The sequence below is a fragment of the Podarcis pityusensis genome, assembly GCF_964106645.2.
Source record: "Podarcis pityusensis genome assembly, chromosome: 3".
Lineage (NCBI taxonomy): Eukaryota > Metazoa > Chordata > Lepidosauria > Squamata > Lacertidae > Podarcis > Podarcis pityusensis.
The window spans coordinates 18913067-18928316 of record NC_138026.1 but is presented as its reverse complement, the minus strand read 5'-3'; the positions used below and the strand labels follow the sequence as shown (position 1 = coordinate 18928316).

The window sequence follows — 15250 nt, the reverse complement described above, 5'->3', positions numbered from 1 at the left end:
AGGAGAGCAAAGAGCTCAAAGGCAGAGGGCACTTAGTGGCACCCATAGAGGAGATGATGAGGATGATGAATGAGGAAGTGGGAGAGACAGGGGCAGAGGTGGAGCTAGTTACTCTGGTACCCGGAGCGGCACACATGCTGTGCATCTGGGAGCAGGGCTAGCCACCCGTGGGGGCGTTGCTCATGGCGAGCGTCCCAGGGGAGCACCGCAAGCGGCAAGCATCCCAGGGGGGTGGCACGGTGATGTCACCCCCTCTCAGGGATGACACCTGGGGCGTACTGCCCTCACCACACTCCCCCTCCTCCACCAGTGGATGAGGGTTGGAGATTCACTTGGGACAATGACATTATCCAAGAAGCTGGGTTCTATAGCTTCTCTGTGTAATGTTTGAAATAAAAAAGGGCTGTAAGAAACTTTTCCCTGTCTTTATATTTGCCTGGGCAACCAGCTGGGGGCTGCTGACAGCAGACTAGCTGAGGAAAAGGAAAAGAGGAGGGGGAAAAGGAGAGAAAAAGAGAGAAAAAGATAAGAAGAAAGAAAACAACTTAAAAGCGAGAATAGAAAACAATACAGTGGTACCTCGGGTTAAGTACTTAATTCGTTCCGGAGGTCCGTTCTTAACCTGAAACTGTTCTTAACTTGAGGCACCACTTTAGCTAATGGGGCCTCCTGCTGCTGCCGTGCCACCAGAGCACGATTTCTGTTCTCATCCTGAAGCAAAGTTCTTAACCCGAGGTACTATTTCTGGGTTAGCGGAGTCTGTAACCTGAGGTACCACTGTAGTCACTTCATCCACTCCAACATAACACCCAACAAAACCACTTTCTATAAACCAACATATTATTCAATCCCCAAATCCATATATCACTGTTTCATTTCCTTTTTCATACCAAAAGTCTATGAGAGGTTTCCAGTCCTTAGTAAACAATGATTTTAGATGGGAGCCTGGGATTGAACTAGGACCCTCACGGCAAGGATTGAACCTGAGTATCTCCTGCAAAACATGTGTCAAGAACTCACAGAGAAGGACCAGTTCACACTGCAGCCCAGCTTTTCCCCAAGCAGGTGCCCTCCATATGTTTTGGATACCAAGTCCCACTACCCTGGCCATTGGTCATGCTTGCTGAAGCTGTTGGGAGTAGCAGGTCCCCAGCATTTGGAGGAAACCAGAATGTGGTGGGCTGCCGTAGGCTATCTGTGTGAAGGATGGGAGAGGTTCTTCTGCCATATGCTATTTCAGACATCAGAGACCCAGCAGAATGTATGAGCTAGCGTATACTTTATGGGGATATAGAAGGAAATTTTGCAAAACACACTTCAAAGAGAGGGGCTTATTTTCCTTCTATTCCCTCAGTATTTCCATCAACTCTAAAGCAATGACATCACAACAAACCCAAGTTGCCAAGACTATATATATATATATATATATATATATATATATATATTCTCGCATGGTTACATTCTCTACAAATTATAGCTCTCGGAATATAAATCAGAATAATTGTTTAAATCAGAGTGACTGTTGAAACTGATTTACAGAGATCAAATCAAAAATGTAATAATTCTTGTGGTCTCACTAATGCCCAGAGCACCAAATATTTCTAAAAATTTGGGTTGTCAGTTATATATAGTGTTTACATTAGCATGCTGCTCGAACAGAGAAAATATATATTTTAAGATGAAAATGTGAATCCGGGGTTACAAGTATGTTTCTGAAACAGCTAAGTCATCTTGTTTCAAGTAAAACCAGATGTTTGCTTAAAGTGAAAGCCCATCATTTCTTTTAATTACATTCATTGGTTAGGCCACCAGGAATATCCATATGTGCACACAATGATCCGATTAAAATCAAAGACTTCACAATGGAGAACGCAATCAACCACCGAATGACCACCATTAAGATATACAGTGCACTGATTCTGGGTTCTACCATGCAGCACTGCTAATTTCCCCCACAGCAAACCATTCAGAAATGATAACATTGACCTAGGCAACTGGTTTGTGACCTTTTTTGGATATGTCTTCTCCACTTTCTGCCTGATTATCATTCAAATATAGCCATCTTCGGATGTTCTCCTCTTGGACACATGGTCACCATCATCTTCCATGTGTTGAGAAGGGAACTGCTTCCACAGGGGACCCCAATGTACTCATCTAGGCTCCCTGCGAGATTTAGATTCATGATCTTCCTGGGTTCTAGACTGAATGAGAAGCCGACAGAAGTTCAAAAGAATCTCTGCTACAGAAGTTCTATTCCCAACATGTGGAAAGCAATGAAGCTGGCAACAGGAACTTGGCAGGAGAGACAGGAGTCTCATCCCTGCTCTCCCCCTCATTGTATGGGGCTTGAAAGGCTGGAGAGGGTTTATATGAATATTCAGCATACTGCTTGATACTTTGCAGCTGTGACCCAACCCTTATTGACCAGAGGGCTTATGCTGGTAAATAATGTTACTCAGTATATTTGAGGTACAGGTTTTGAAGCTCAGGCTTTTGGGAAATGTACAATTCTGTTTATCTTTGCCTTGTCGAAACCTGTTAGGATCTCATACTCCAGACTGTGTGGAAGCAAATTCCATCTTGCTTGTACAAGTCCAGTACGTTTCCGAGCACAATTCAAAGTGTTGGTGCTGACCTTTAAAGCCCTAAACGGCCTCAGCCCAGTATACCTGAAGGAGCATCTCCACCCCCATCATTCTGCCCGGACACTGAGGTCCAGCTCTGAGAGCCTTCTGGCGGTTCCCTCACTGTGAGAAGCAAGGTTACAGGGAACCAGGCAGAGGGCCTTCTCGGTAGTGGCACCCACCCTGTGGAATGCCCTCCCATCAGATGTCCAGAAAATAAACAACTATTTGACTTTTATAAGACATCTGAAGGCAGCCCTGTTTATGGAAGTTTTTAAGGTTTGCTGTTTTGTTGTGGTGTTGTTGTTGTTGTTGTTGTTGTTGTCATCATCATTATCATTATCATCATCATCACCACAAGTCTAGAAAGTGTACTTTCAGAAATGAAGCACCACTCTAATTCCAACTTAACTATCTGCCTCACTCAATGACTCACATGGAAAAGTGTGAGATGGGGAGAGATTTTTAGATGATGCCTTAGTTTTAGAGTAAGTATACCTGGCAATTCCCTGTCAGATTTAGCAGAGAACAAAATATCTTCCCACCTAGGATGAATTCATAAATATGTGAGCAGTGGGAGACATGATCATGTCAGATATTAGAAACCTCCCTCCAATTGATTAGTCTAGAGGTCGTAGGATGAATCATGTCTCACTACACCAGGTTTATGCCCACATATGACCTCTTGGCAACACTACTAATGAAAACGTGATATATACCCAGTCAACTTTTTTTATTATTAATGGCATTATTATTATTACTATTATTAACACTATCTCTAAGCCACTCTTTATTAGTTAAGACCCGTGGGTGGTTTACAACATATACAATAAAGCAATACAATTCAATATATCATTAAAATTATAATTAGAAATCACACCATACCAGTAAAACAGATGGACCTAATCGATTACAGATGGTCTTACCAAGCCCATTTCTCCCAAAATCCTGGGAAAGGAGGTGTATTCTTAGGCAGTGCTAAAAGGATACCAGTTCTTCACTATAGTTCTAAACAGAGATTTTGGAAGCAAAATCCAGTTGATATGACCCCAATCATAAAATGGCTGTGCCCCCCCCCCCCATTTACGTAATTTTTCACCTGTGCCCCCCTTGGAATATCCCAGGGCCCCCGGGTGCCATTTGGCCCCCGGATTGGGAAACACTGATCTAAAAATAAAGAAGCATTTTGATTATGACACTACACCAATCTTCTCCTCTCCCCACCATCCCAGTATATCAGGAACTCCAGATGGACAGGAAAGCACAAGCAACGTCAAGGTTGACGTGTCATCGCACCGTAACTTCACAAGAAGGAGCCATTAGCTACCCATCCACTGTTTTGCAGGGTTGTACATTTTGCAGCTGTTTGCCTTCGCCATCAGATGGAGCCCGGCTGGTCCATTCATCCCACCACCAACTGTGATGTTCACCTGAGAGGAAGCCTGATGAGTTAACCATTTCTCTTCTCCTACACCCCCCACCCCCACCCCACCCCTTCCAGGTCTAAAACAAAGCAGGCTAAAAACCGAAAACGGACAACAGAGAAAGTGTCCCAAAGAACCATTTTGTTTTTCTTCAGACACTGTCAAAAGTAGGGGCAAGAGGAACGCAAGCTCTCTTTATTTATTACTGAACAATTAACTTCCACAGCGCTGTGGCCTCCTGGTAATGGACTTGTAATTAAACTAGAGTATGATTTATTGAAGTCAGGAGGGATCTCTCTCTAAAAATAGGCCTGCTTTAGTGTTCGTAACCCCCACCTCTTTCCCTCCCAAAGGGCAGTAAGTTAATAACTTTGCTGAATGAGATGACAAGATCTTCGACTTCCTTACAACAACTGCTTGAACTCCTCAGCACTCCAGGTTATACTGAAAAGTGAGTATAAATCAACACATCCAATTTTACACAATATACAGAACCAATTCCAAAACTGCTCTCTCCCCTCCCTCCCACAAATGACTGAGTATAATATTCAAGGATCCACCCATACCCAAAGGCGGATCCATGTGTGACAGCTCTTGGTGAGCCAGTGTGGTTAAGAGCAGTAGACTCGTAATCTGGTGAACTGGGTTCGCGTCTCCACTCCTCCACATGCAGCTGCTGGGTGACCTTGGGCCAGTCACACTTCTTTGAAGTCTCTCAGCCTCACTCACCTCACAGAGTGTTTGTTGTGGGGGAGGAAGAGAAAGGAGAATGTTAGCCGCTTTGAGACTCCTTCGGGTAGTGATAAAGCAGGATATCAAATCCAAACTCCAACTCCTCCTCCTCCTCCTCCTCCTCCTCCTCTTCTTCTTCTTCTTCTTCTTCTGGGTCCCACATCCACATCCACTCCCATCCCCCACCCCATTCACACAGTAGGTTCACCCTTGCCTGTATTCAGGGTATAATAGGATTTAATAACTATTAGGCATGAGTGACCTGTTTGCCAACTTCCAATTTAATAGTGGAAAAAACATGTCTAGATAGCCATGAACTTTCTATAGTTGCATGAAACCCCTGGTCGCCACCACATCTTGTCCTACTCGTGGGTGGCACTGTGGTCTAAACCATTGAACCTCTTGGGCTTGCTGATCAGAAGGTCAGCAGTTTGAATCCCTGTGACAGGGTGAGGTCCCATTGCTCTGTCCCAGCTCCTGCCAACCTAGCAGTACGAAAGCACACCCATGCAAGTAGATAAATAGGTACCACTGCAGTGGGAAGGTAAACAGCATTTCCATGCGCTCTGGTTTCCATCACGGTGTCCCGTTGCACCAGAAGTGGTTTAGTCATGCTGGCCACATGACCCGGAAAGCTGTCTGTGGACAAATGCCGGCTCCCTTGGCCTGAAAGCGAGATGAGTGCTGCACCCCATAGTCACCTTTGACTGGACTTAACTGTCCAGGGGTCCTTTACCTTTTTGTCCTACTGAATAAGGTTGTTGCCAAAACTGCCAAAATTTGACAGCTTTAAGAGAGCAACTGGGGGAAATGGAAGCTTCCCATTACCCCATTGCCCTTATTAATCCACAGCCAAAGGCTTTTCTAATAAAACCTCTAAATTTGAAAAAGAGCTGTTAGGAAAAAAGACTAAATTGCTTTCTAAAATGCATAAACTAATATTAGAATGGCATACGAAAGACGAACAGTTCAAATCAGTTATGATACACTGGGCGAGGGACTTTGGACATAATATACAACTTGCAGCATGGGAGAGGTTTCGGAACTTGGATTTAAAGTTTGCAGCATGTTATACTCTGAAAGATAATTGTTTGAAAATGATGTATCGCTGGAACCTAACCCCTAGAAAATTAGCTAAAATGTATAAAGCAAGGTCAAATGCATGCTGGAAATGTAAGGAAAAAGAAGACACCTTTTATCACATAATAATAATAATAATAATAATAATAATAATAATAATAATAATAATTTATTTTTACCCCGACCTCCCCAGTCAAGACCGAGCTCAGGGTGGCTAACAACCAACAATAAAAACAAGTTCATTAAAATACAATTTAAAAGATTAAGATACATTAAAACATTAGGATGCAGTCTCTTCATAGGAGGAGAAAGGAAAAAGAAAGAGGGGGAGGGAATCAAACTGATTCTAAACCAAAGGCCAGGCAGAACAACTCTGTCTTACAGGCCCTGCGAAAAGAAATCAGTTCCCGCAGGGCCCTGGTCTCATGAGGCAGAACATTCCACCAGTGTTGAGAAGGCCCTGGCTCTGGTTGAGGCTAATCTAACTTGTGGCAGACCTGTAAAGTAGTAAAAGAATTTTGGGAAATGATATATAATAAACTGAAAAAATGTTTAAAATAGCATTTTCTTTTTAAAAAAACCAAAAAAACCCTGAAGCTTTTCTCATAGGACTTCTAAGTGCTGAAATACCAAGGGACCAGTAGAGACTATTTATGTATGTGACCACTGTTGCCCGGATGTTACTAGACCAGAGATGGAAAGAAGACACAGTCCCTACCAGAGAAGAATGACAGATTCAATTGATAAACTATGCTGAAATGGCAAAAATGACTGGAAGAATTAGGAATCAGGAAGACCAAAATTTTAATAAGGAATGGGGGGAAATATATAGTTTATCTTAAAAATCATGGAATGATACTTGTAGTTGAGTGTTGGACTATGGTTGTAATGGAGATCTAATGGAACTAGATTAATAGAGAAGATGCAGGAGGAAAAAAGTTAACATAAGGACCCACAAAGAGGACGAAGGAAGTCCATGGGAAATTATGGAATTCTCTTTTTGTTTTGGTAGTTTGACAACTGTTTGTAAATTTCAAAAACTGAAAATTAAATTTATTTATTTATTTAATCTATAGCCAATCTAGCCAGCTAGATATTTATTTTTTAAGTCATTGTATTGTAGTGGCCAGAGCATCAGACCGGGACTTGGGAGAGACCAGGGTTCAAGTGCCTACTCAGACATGAAGATCACCTTGACCCAGTCATTGTTTATGGTACAATCCTGAATACTCTTCCCCATTCAACCATAATATTTTCAGTGAGACTCAAAAAGAAGCTGTGTACTTTCTTAAATATTCCTCGCTAACTCTCAGTTCTGAAGTGTACAGTATATCCAAACAGCTAACCCCGAGAGAGAGAGAGAGAGAGAGAGAGAGAGAGAGAGAGAGAGAAGGAAGTACTTATCTTCCAAGGGATATTACCCCAGTCTGAAACTGTGGTGAAACATACAGAAAGGTCAGAGGGAAAATTGCTGTAAAGTTGTTTATCTGCAACACAGGACTCTCCCAGTGGGGTTTTGTACTAGGCTTAGCTGGTTCCAATCAAGCAGTTACTAGTGGATGGAAGGCTGAGAAGCAAGCTGCTGATTTGCTAACACTGAAAGAACTAGAAATAATTTAATTCCTAAGTGAGTGTAAACCACAGTGATTCATACATACTCGCTTCTGGTTTGCGGTCTCCGTTCTGGAGAAAATCCATCTTTTTCCCCCTTCAATGACAATAGAGACAGAAGGTCCACTGATTCATAATACTAACAACATGAGACCTAGCAACTTTTCAGCTGGAATTGATTTTGATAGCTTGGAAAACATTGATCTTTGGGATGGAATAGGGAGGGGGGATGGGAGAAATAAGATCCCAAGAAATGTGTTGGATGGAAGTCAAATGTAAAGCAGCTTTTCGAACTGTTACACAAATATCCATTATTCAGAATTGCTGTTCGTTCTTTCCTTGGAGAAACTAACTGGGAGAAGCTAACACAGCAAGAATTAATCATAATAATAATATAAATCAAGCTGCTAGATCTTGCAGGGAGAAGTACTGGAATCTTAACAACATTTCCCCCCCCCCCCCGAGATCTCATATATAGTTAGTTGGATGGAGGCAGGCAAACTCATAATACATTTTTGCCGCAATACAATAATAAGTGATTTACAACAAGACAATCCACAGGTGCCCTAAGCCACTTAAGATATCTTACAGCCCCTGATAGCCACAGCCCTAAGTTGTTTAAAGCACAAGAACTTTCCATTAAGTAGCTGGTGGGATGCAGCCAACACGTAAAGGCTGCTCAGCAATCCCTTTAATAGGAGTGGAACTTTTGATCAGTCATAGGATACCGATTTAGTCGTAGCATTTTGTAACCTGCACTTCAGCCGAAAGACTCCTAGAGCAGCTTACATTGGCCACAGATTTACACACAACACAAAAATGGGGAAAGGGACAGAGAGGCTTATTGAACAGCTGGGTTCAACTGCAGCACAAACTGGTTTTGCAGAGGAAGCCAAATGGTCCAAAGTCACCGAGAGAGCAGCCTTGGATCAGAATGAGAGGGATCCAAATGGATTCACTGAAAAGCTTCAAGAGATCACAGGGTGTGGGGTCACGAAAGGACCATTTGCGGACCTCTGTGATAATAGTTACACTCAGTTCAGATAGGATAGAAGTGTTGGCAGCTGGGAGTATTGAGTGATTTTGAGACAGTGGCATTAATTGCCAATGACGGAATCCCAGTACAGTGGTACCTCGGGTTACATACACTTCAGGTTACAGACTCCGCTAACCCAGAAATATTACCTCGAGTTAAGAACTTTGCTTCAGGATGAGAACAGAAATTGTGCTCCGGTGGCACAGCGGCAGAAGGCCCAATTAGCTAAAGTGATGCTTCAGGTTAAGAACAGTTTCATGTTAAGAACAGACCTCCAGAACGAATTAAGTTCTTAACCTGAGATACCACTGTATAGGTTCCAACGAGTAAAAGGTAAAGGACCCCTGGATGGTTTAGTCCAGTGAAAGGCAACTATGGGGTTGCAGCACTCATCTTGCTTTCAGGCCGAGGGAGCAGGCGTTTGTCCACAGACAGCTTTCCGGGTCATGTGGCCAGCATGACTAAACCGCTTCTGGCACAACGGAACACCGTGACGGAAACCAGAGCACACAGAAATGCCATTTACCTTCCCATTGCATAGGTACCTATTTATCTACTTGCACTGGCGTGCTTTCGAATTTCTAGGTTGGCAGCTAGGACAGCAACGGGAGCTCACCCCGTCACGGGGATTCGAACTGCTGACCTTCTGATTGGCAAGCCCAAGAAGCTCAGTGGTTTAGACCACAGTGCCACCCGCATCCCTGTTGAGGCTGGTGACTGCTGGTACTGATGGGGCAGAAGGGTGGGAGGCCAACAGTAGATGAAGCCAGAGTCAATGACAGGGAGGGTCAAATTAATTCTAATTTTCTAACAGAAAAGTGGCTAACTAACTGTGCAATTCTGTCTGAAACATGGCTACTAATTGGGCTCCTTCCATCACAAGTATGTGTAGGACTGAGTTCAATAGGACTTACTCCCAGCTGAGTATGCACAGGATTGCAGACAGAGTTCTATTTTTATTTTTATGGCAAGCAAGTCCCAGATCATATACTTTTAGAGGTAATTATTGTACAGGGGATGACCAGGCTGCTGCCACCACACCATTCCACCATGTTCTTCAAAGAACATATGAGTCAGGGTCTTCACACCAATGCCCTGTTGACCAGAAGACCTTCTCTTGCTCTTTCTTTCACTCAAAACATATCGGATGACTCAAGAAGGTGCACTTTTTGACAAGCATTTCCAGGGTTGCGAAAACGGGAATTAACAAAACATTTGCTCGTGAATAACACTGAACACAGGCACAAGCTACCTCCACAAGTGCTTGTGTAACAGAGCATGCACTTGCCAATTTGTACAGCTCAGCTTTTGTGTACACAGGTACGTGGTCTGTACACTCATTGTACATTACACAAGCGTACAGTTCAACTATCTGTGTACATACTATACAGATTGTACACTCATTGAACATTACACGTGAATAACCGCACAAGCATACAGCTCAACTGAACGTAATGTGTGAACGCCTCTAAGAAAAAGATGAATAATCCTAGAATTTGCAGCACAGAGGGGAGTCTTTCTAGTTCTTCTTTTTCTTCCGCGACACTGCCATTGAACTCTTACAGTAAACGAAAACCTTGAAGAAACTCTTGTTACAAGCCTGTAACATTCATGTTTATTTCTGTTCCGAGTACCGAAATCCATATAACCTAAAAGTTTACTGTTAGGACTGTAACCCTTAATGGCCCAATAAATGCACCAGAGCATCTTGTTTTGGATTTGGCACATTGCAGATACCCATTATCACCTTGTGGCTCCTCAGAATATATTGTTGTGCCTTCCCTGTTTCACTCCAGGGGCTGAGAAAATGGATTTTAAAAGGATCTACATCATTTCTATTGAAATCTATGGGAGTTGGATGTAGGAGGCAGAATACAGGCCATAAACTTTTACCACAAGCATCTGGGCACAATTTTCTTTTAACAAACAGAATTCAGAGTTTGTATAACAGCTGCTGTGGTAACTAGGAGGACTTTATAGCAGCCTTTTTTATGCTGTGCTAGCAATAACCACCTACTTTTATAGGGAAAGTGTAGTCATTTCCAGCTGGTGACCTTCGTGTGCTGGACACCTGTCCAATAGGAATTGGACTGGAACCCTCAGCACATTTGAATCAAGGGAGGGAAGACTGTCATCAAGGTAACAGCTTTTATTTTGGAACTCGGAAGTGACCTCTAAATCTATTTGTTCCAGGATAACATCATTTTCCGATAAACCTTGGCTTCTCTACTGGGATTCACTACTAAGCTCTACAGCTTCAAATCTAGGGGAAATGGTCTGGGTTTACGATAGCAACTTGTATAACACTGCGAGATGGGTGGGGTGGGACCCCACAGGAATCTCCTCTTTAATGAGGAGACATTGAGCTTACAGATGACATAAGTTTGCTGTCCCATTTCCGCAGAGATGCGCAAGCCAAAACAAATGATCTTGGAGGTACACAGTTAATAAAGTTGAGAATCAACACTGGGAGGAAGAAAAAAAATAAACTCTGCAGGCATAAGAAAGATCAAATCTCAAGAAGCGCCAGCAACTGCTCTTTCTTTCTTTTCTTTTCTTTCTTGTAATTGAAGTCGGAAAGGTCCAACATTTTGTGTATCTTGGTGGCACTGCAAACAAAACAGGTGGAACGGATGAAGAGATTAAAACCAGGAGACCAAAAGCCAGCCACACCTTTGCGAGTGAAAAGTCAGCCTGGAGGAACAGACTTTCCCCCTCCAAACTAAACTGTGAGTGTTTAATAGAGATGTAAAACCTTTCCTTTTATATAGTGCTAAAACTTGAAGACTTATTAAGCCTTTGCTTTTTAAACCCCGAGGTTTCCTTTAAAAATAGCCAAAAAAACAAAACGACCATATTCCATTGCCAGAAATATTTTTTTAGGGGTGAAGAAGCAGTGATGGCTGCACCATCACACATCCTGGTTCTCAATTCAACCTACATTTACAGTGCAAAGCTGCCTCGGATCAAACTCTACACGGGTTGCCTAGATTGTAAATTATTTAGAGGAATTGTTTATAATGTATAGGTAAAGGTAAAGGGAGCCCTGACAGTTAAGTCCAGTCGCGAACGACTCCGGGTTGTGGCGCTCATCTCACTTTACTGGCCAAGGTAGCTGACATTTGTATGCAGTTTTTCTGGGTCATGTGGCCAGCATGACTAAGCTGCTTCTGGCACAACGGAACACTGAAATCAGAGCAGCGCATGGAAACACTGTTTACCTTCCCATCAGAACGGTACCTATTAATCTACTTGCACTTTTTGGCATGCTTTCGAACTGCTAAGTTGACAGGAACTGGGATCGAGCAATGGGAGCTCACCCCATCATGGGGATTCAAACCTCCAACCTCTTGATCGGCAAGCCCAAGAGGCTCAGTGGTTTAGACCACAGCGCCACCCGCGTCCCCAATGTATATGTAGTAAAGAACATAATACTGCAGTATATTGTAAGAAATTCAACTCAGTGCACATTTAAACATGAATCTACCTAATTCACACTTTCAAAATAAAAATAAAAATACATGAACTGAAAAACAGGCATCCTTTGAAATTTTCAGTTCCCCGAATTTTGCAATGCAGTTCTCTAGCCGAGTAGCACATACAGAAATGCACACACTAGGGTAAATTGTGTGTAAAAATACATAAGATAATAAAAGCAACAAAATGTATCATTTATTTATTTGGGCAATTGAGATACTGCTTAATTAGAATCGTCTCTAAGCTGTGAATAAGGAATACAATACAATTAAAATTAAAGCTGGTTAAAGTGATAGAATTGGACTTTCACTAAATTGGGAATGGTGGCTTGTGAATGTGGGTATATTAGGCAAAAATGCACACAAACATGCACATATTAGAAGTATGTCACACTAAAGTGATGTTGGATTTTAATGAGGATTTTTTTTTGTATTTTAAAAACTTAAAACTGATGTAGGAATGCAAGGAAATGAGTTTAAGATTGGGGAAATGAGGTATGTATATGTAGATATTTTTCTGTAAGACATTTGGCCAAGAATAGGCAGATCAACCTCTTTCTAATCCAAGTAAGTTTTGCATGTGCTCATGAAGTTTTTTAAAAAACAAAAAATACTGTCCAAAAATTGCATTTAAATTGTACACGCATTTAAATTGTAAAGGGACCCCTGACCAATAGGTCCAGTCGTGGCCGACTCTGGGGTTGCAGTGCTCATCTCACTCTATTGGCCGAGGGAGCCGGCGTACAGCTTCTGGGTCATGTGGCCAGCATGACTAAGCCGCTTCTGATGAACCAGAGCAGCACACGGAAACGCCGTTTACCTTCCCGCCAGAGTGGTACCTATTTATCTACTTGCATTTTGACGTGCTTTCGAACTGCTAGGTTGGCAGGAGCAGGGACCGAGCAACAGGAGCTCACCCCGTCGCGGGGATTCGAACTGCCAACCTTCTGATTGGCAAGTCCTAGGCTCTGTGGTTTAACCCACAGTGCCAGGAACATAGAAACCTGAGTCAGACCATTGGTCCATGTAGCCCAGTATTGTCAACACTGACTGGCAATGAGTTTCCATAGTTTCAGTCAAGGCTCTCTCCTATCCGTTCCCGAAGATGCTGGCAATTGAACCTGAGATTTCCTGTATGTGAAGCAGATACTCTTATCACTCAGCTCAGCCACTCCACTTTATGAGGGACGGTCCCATATTTACAGAAACTGCCCCAGTTTCTGATTTGATCCCACAATGTCCCATTTTCCTTAGGATGTCCCTATTTTCATCAGAAAAATGTTGGAGGGTATGGAGTTATGCGACCCTCGAGTCAAGGAGATAAGTTACTACACAAATTTTCGAAGACATCTTAAAGCATAGGGAAGGGGTTTTTTTTAATGTTTAATGTTTTGTTATGTTTTTATATATATGACTAGAGTGGCTGAGGCAATCCAGTCAGATGCCTTTGAAGGTGTCTCGGAAACTACAACTAATCCAGAATGCAGCAGCTAGACTGGTGACTGGCAGTGGCCACGAAGACCATGAAGACCTACACTGGCTCCCAGTAAGTTTCCAAGCACAATTCAAAGTGTTGGTGCTGACCTTTAAAATGCTAAATGGCCTCAGGCCAGTATACATGAAGAAGCATTTCCACCCCCATTGTTCAGCTTCAAGGGCCTTCTGGCAGTTCCCTCCCTGCGAGAAGCGAGGTTACAGGGAACCAGGCAGAGGGCCTTCTTGGTAGTGGCACCCGCCCTGTGGAACGCCCTCCCACCAGATGTCAAGGAAATAAACAACTATCTGACTTTTAGAAGACATCTGAAGGCAGCCCTGTTTAGGGAAGATTTTAATATTTGATGTTTTATCATGTTTTTAATATTCTGTTGGGAGCTGTCCAGTGTGGCTGGGAAAATTATTGTGTTGTTGTTGCTATATAAATATTATGGTTATGATTATGATTCTAATTGTGATTGAATAGGACGTCCCTATTTTCATCAATGGGATGTGGGTGGTGCTGTGGGTAAAACCTCAGTGCCTAGGACTTGCTGATCGCAAGGTCGGCGGTTCGAATCCCCGCGGCAGGGTGAGCTCCCGTCGTTCAGTCCCAGCTCCTGCCCACCTAGCAGTTCGAAAGCACCCCTAAGTGCAAGTAGATAAATAGGTACCGCTTTATAGCGGGAAGGTAAATGGCGTTTCTGTGTGCGGCGCTGGTGCTGGCTCGCCAGCTACAGCTTCGTCATGCTGGCCACGGAAGTGTCTTCAGACGGGGCCGGCTCCCGGCCTGTTGAGCGAGATGAGCGCGCAACCCTAGAGTCGGACACGACTGGCCCGTATGGGCAGGGGTACCATTACCTTTACCTTTATTTTCATCAGAGAAATGTTGGAGAGTATGCTTAGGTATTGTCCTTCCCATATATGTGGTGTAAATAAAGCTTAATGATAGAAAACATCACTCCAGCACAAAGCAAACTAGGGTATGCATGCAATAGAATGCAGTAATTTTCTCCCTTGCCTCTTGCTTGAACAGGCTTCTGGTTAGGAAGGAGGCCATCTGAAAGCAAATCTGAAAACAGGACAGGCCACACAGAAGGTGGAATGCACTCTCCTATGATGGAAAGGGGGATTAGCAGCAGAAAAGTTGACAAAGTTATAGGCTGCTGCCGTAGAAAACAATTAACCTAAGAGGGGGACATGGGATCCTCTACATTGCCGATGAGAGGAACATTTAGTTCTTGTCAAAACGAGAAATTGCATATAAAATGAGGAGGTATGATTTCCTACACCTGCAAAAAAATGTCATTAAAAATACTTTGCCTCTTTTCCTTGGTGTATACTGATGAATGCCTGTTTTTACTGGATGAGGTCTTTGATGAGACAGAGTGGGTGGGCAGGCAGTGTTTTCCAATAGTATAACTTATTCTATGAACAAAAATTAGTAATAATAATGCTGCAATCTTCAGTTTAAACTTACACCTTCACTACATTGGCTCGGAAATATTCCCCTCTATATCACTTTTAGACAACACGTCAACACAAGTAAAATTTCATAACTTGCTCCCCAGCTTGACAATGATGCATCAGTTATGTTGCCAATCAGCAACTCGAAACTTTCCCCCTTTGCGAAAAAGCAATTATTCTGAAACTACCAGCAAAGTGAGAACCTTCCACGTAGAAAAAGAAAGGAAGGAAAGAGGGGGGAAGCCATGCAGGGAAGGTGTGAATTCTTATTCTTCAGCATGTCAGGGGTCTTTTTTTGCCAAAGCTAATATGCCGAGATCCATATGA

General features: G+C 42.9%; 1 long non-coding RNA gene across 1 annotated transcript; it reads left to right on the top strand.

Moving 5' to 3' along the window:
- The first annotated feature begins 2306 nt into the window (after positions 1–2306).
- Positions 2307–14650, top strand: LOC308473740. The gene is made up of 4 exons (XR_013984270.1): positions 2307–2441; positions 4402–4499; positions 11081–11236; positions 14493–14650. It is a non-coding gene; the product is annotated as an uncharacterized lncRNA (long non-coding RNA).
- The last annotated feature ends 600 nt before the right edge of the window (positions 14651–15250 follow it).